Source organism: Cyprinus carpio, unplaced genomic scaffold (genome assembly GCF_018340385.1).
Source record: "Cyprinus carpio isolate SPL01 unplaced genomic scaffold, ASM1834038v1 S000003496, whole genome shotgun sequence".
Lineage (NCBI taxonomy): Eukaryota > Metazoa > Chordata > Actinopteri > Cypriniformes > Cyprinidae > Cyprinus > Cyprinus carpio.
In genome coordinates, this window is record NW_024876182.1 from 1 (window position 1) to 3,344 (window position 3,344).

General features: G+C 38.6%; 1 pseudogene; it reads left to right on the plus strand.

Annotated features, from left to right (window-relative positions):
• Positions 1–1,456: 1,456 nt before the first annotated feature.
• On the plus strand, positions 1,457–3,073 carry LOC122143379 (annotated as a pseudogene).
• The last annotated feature ends 271 nt before the right edge of the window (positions 3,074–3,344 follow it).

Sequence of the window (3,344 nt, forward strand, 5' to 3'; positions counted from 1 at the left end):
TGAGGATATCACGTCAAGCAACACACTTCTTCAAAACGCACCTGCACCTTCATCCAACACTCTTCTACAACACAGGTAGAGAAAAACCACAGCTTTCACCCTTCTGGGTATAAAAAAAAATATAGCATTGGCATTCAACAGCATTCAAGAAGTAGAAAATATTGGAATTCCAGCCGTAGTCGTTCGAAGCTTTGATCCTTTATGAAGAAGACACTCATTATGACGTTTTCTTGGGTTAAAATGGCTCCTGTTTCTAGAGCTATTGAATGCATTGAATATGTTTCAGGTATCCTAGCAAACACCAGCTCAGATTCTTCCTCCGCCGCCTGTCTGTAAAGGAATGACAATCTGCTTTCCTGATTCAGTCGTGCTGGGCGTTTATGATTGTTTCCCTGAGCAGCTTGCCAAATAAATAATGAGAGGCTAAGAAAGGCTCTAGGCTCTGTTCCCAAAACCTAGTACACTGCCTACATAGACAGCATTTTAATGTTTACATGAATGCATTTGCAGATGCTTTTATCCAAAGCATTAGATAGTTCACTGTCATAATTTACTCATCCCTTAAGTCATTCCAAACCTGCATGCATTTCTTTCTTCACTGTAAAAACACAAAAAGAAGATATTGGTAACCAAACCTTTTCACATCGCATTGATTTCCATCTTAGTTTTTTTTGTCCACACTATAGAAGTCAACATTCTTGCGATATATCTCTTCGATATATCTTCTTTTGTTTTCCTGAATTTTCCTGCATATTCATGCATCCACTGCCATGCACTATTGGCATGCAAAATGCTGTTTTTCAAGGTTATGGGAATAAATTAATCCAAGATGGCAATGACTATAGTATCCATATCCTGTGTGAATGACCATTTTAAGGCAGTAGACAGCTTACAAGCTTTTAGTATTGAGACAAATGTCAAAAAAATTCAGCTGCGATCTTAAAAAGAGAAGCTCAATGCATTAGGCGACATGCATAAAGATGTCTAATGATTTTAGGGAGTGACCATCGTCCTCTTTTTCCCAAGACAAGTCTTGGCCTCATGATTTCTAAGTTGTCTAAAATATACCAGGTTTTGGCTTTACTTTGCTGGCCTTTTTGCATATTTGCTGAAGGTAAGTACTTTGACCAATATAGCGTGAAGGCATTGTACATGTAGGATGCAATAAAGGTGGGATCTACAGAGAATGGTCAAAGCAACCCAAAGAGACTTACATATAATGTTTGAGGACTGTAGGAGAGCTTGTCAACAGGAGAACAAAGCCAAAGCTGGGCAATTTAGAAATCCCAGCAAGGACGTGTCCAAAAAAAAAAGAGGATGTATGGTGCACCTATTGCATTCTTACACGCATGTTTGACCTAAAAAGCAGATTCTGCATACATGAATACTTTAACTGGTGTAATGGAAGAATAGCTGCTGCATTGTGGTTGACAAGAATGCCCTAATCTGTTTCTAGACTTGTTCAAGTAAGCCGGCTGATCAACAGCAAACTCATCAACAGCACTTTTTCTGCATAACAAAGAGGGCTGTATGCTGGATTTCAGCGATGAGAACAAGCGCCTACATGATCTATTTCGTCAGCTTCCTCGGCACACTTGCTGTCCTGCCTGGGAACATCGTGTCTGCCCTGCTAATGGACAAGATGGGGACGTCTAAGAATGCTGGGTAAGAAAAACAAGTTGAATCAGTGCTAAATAGTTTTGGAGCTCAGAGTAATATGAATTCTTTTTAAAAAATAATAAACATTTGTTCTCACTCTGGTGCAGCGGGTTCCAGTGTGATTTCCTGCGTCAGCTGCTTCTTCCTGTCATTTGGAAATAGTGAATCTGCTATGATTGCCTTGCTCTGTCTATTTGGGGGCATCAGCATTGCGTCGTGGAATGCCCTGGATGTGCTAACTGTGGAGCTGTACCCCTCGGACCAGAGGTGGGCCAAGCTCATACATGTATTTCTGTGATTATTGTGCATCTATCCACAACTGTCCCTCTTTTCTCTCTGCATGTGTATTTAACAGTGATCTCAATACATATTTGAGCACTTACGCCACACATTTTAAAAACATCTATTTGTAAAAAGCAAGATTCTCTTCACACTGTGTGTGAAATGATTGGAAAGATTAATAGATCAAATGTATGTCAGAGTAATTCTGTGCTGCATTGCCACTGCAGTGCAGATCAAATACATCATAATTTAGGGCATATCTAAAATTCTCAGTCAAAATGAATGAAGTCTCAGCAGTTCTGCCATAAAGTGCTATGCATTATTTCTAAGAAAATATGTTGACAGTAGCATAGCTTAACAAAAAATGGACTCCTTTAGCACCCCTAAGAGTTCAATCGCTGAACAAACTGATTTCAGAAACATTTTGAAGATATTTTTACAATATTATAAAAGATCACGAATAATAACATTCTATTTAGCAGAGAGTCTGAAAAATTCTTTCCACAAAGAACCTTCTAGTGAACAGTTCTTATAAGAATCATGTTTTTTTCTTATTCTGAAGAACCTTTTTCTGCTATAAACAAGCTTCTTTGTGGAACCTCTGAGTGACTAACAAAGAACCTTTAATTTTTAAAAAGTGTAGAATGAGGATCATGTGACACTGAGAAAGACTGGAGTAAATGATGGTAGAAAAGTTATCTCTTTGTATCATTAGGTGTGAATAAAATTATATTTTAAAATATATTCAAAATAGGAAAAAAAGCTATTTTAAAATTGTAATGATATTTCCAGGTTTAGAGCAAATAAAAGGAACTTTGGTGAGCATAAGAGACTTCTTTGAAAAGAAAGGATGTATTTCTTTATAGAACAGATCCAATTTGAAAATTGTACATATTTTCTCCTTTTCCACAGAACTACAGCCTTGACTTTCTAGCATCCCCTCTGTAAGTTGGCACAGTTCTGGGCATCAGCATCTTCCAGTGGTTGGTGGGCATCACTAAGCGGTGCCATCCCTCTTAAGCTTCAGGGGCTTTGGTTGGAAGCTTCTTGGCTCTCTTAAGCTTCCCTGAGACTCGCGGTCAGGTGCTTCAATAGTGCAGCGTTCCAGCATGCAGGTGGCTGCGTTTGAGTTTGACCCCTGTCCGTGAGTGAGCAATGCTGGAAGCAGCCGACACAAATCTACCATTTACAGATATCTTCATTCCTCCAATATGTGCAATCATATTATAATTTCATTCAATTTAATTTGATTTCATTTAGATCTACCTGTATAGATATGTTCCCTGCCGATGTCTCACAGGAATATTGGAAACCCTGTGTGTATGTGTGTGTGTAGGAAAACTGCCATGTTACACACATTCCAGCTTTTGCGTTATGGATATGAATGTGAAATTTACGTTCAT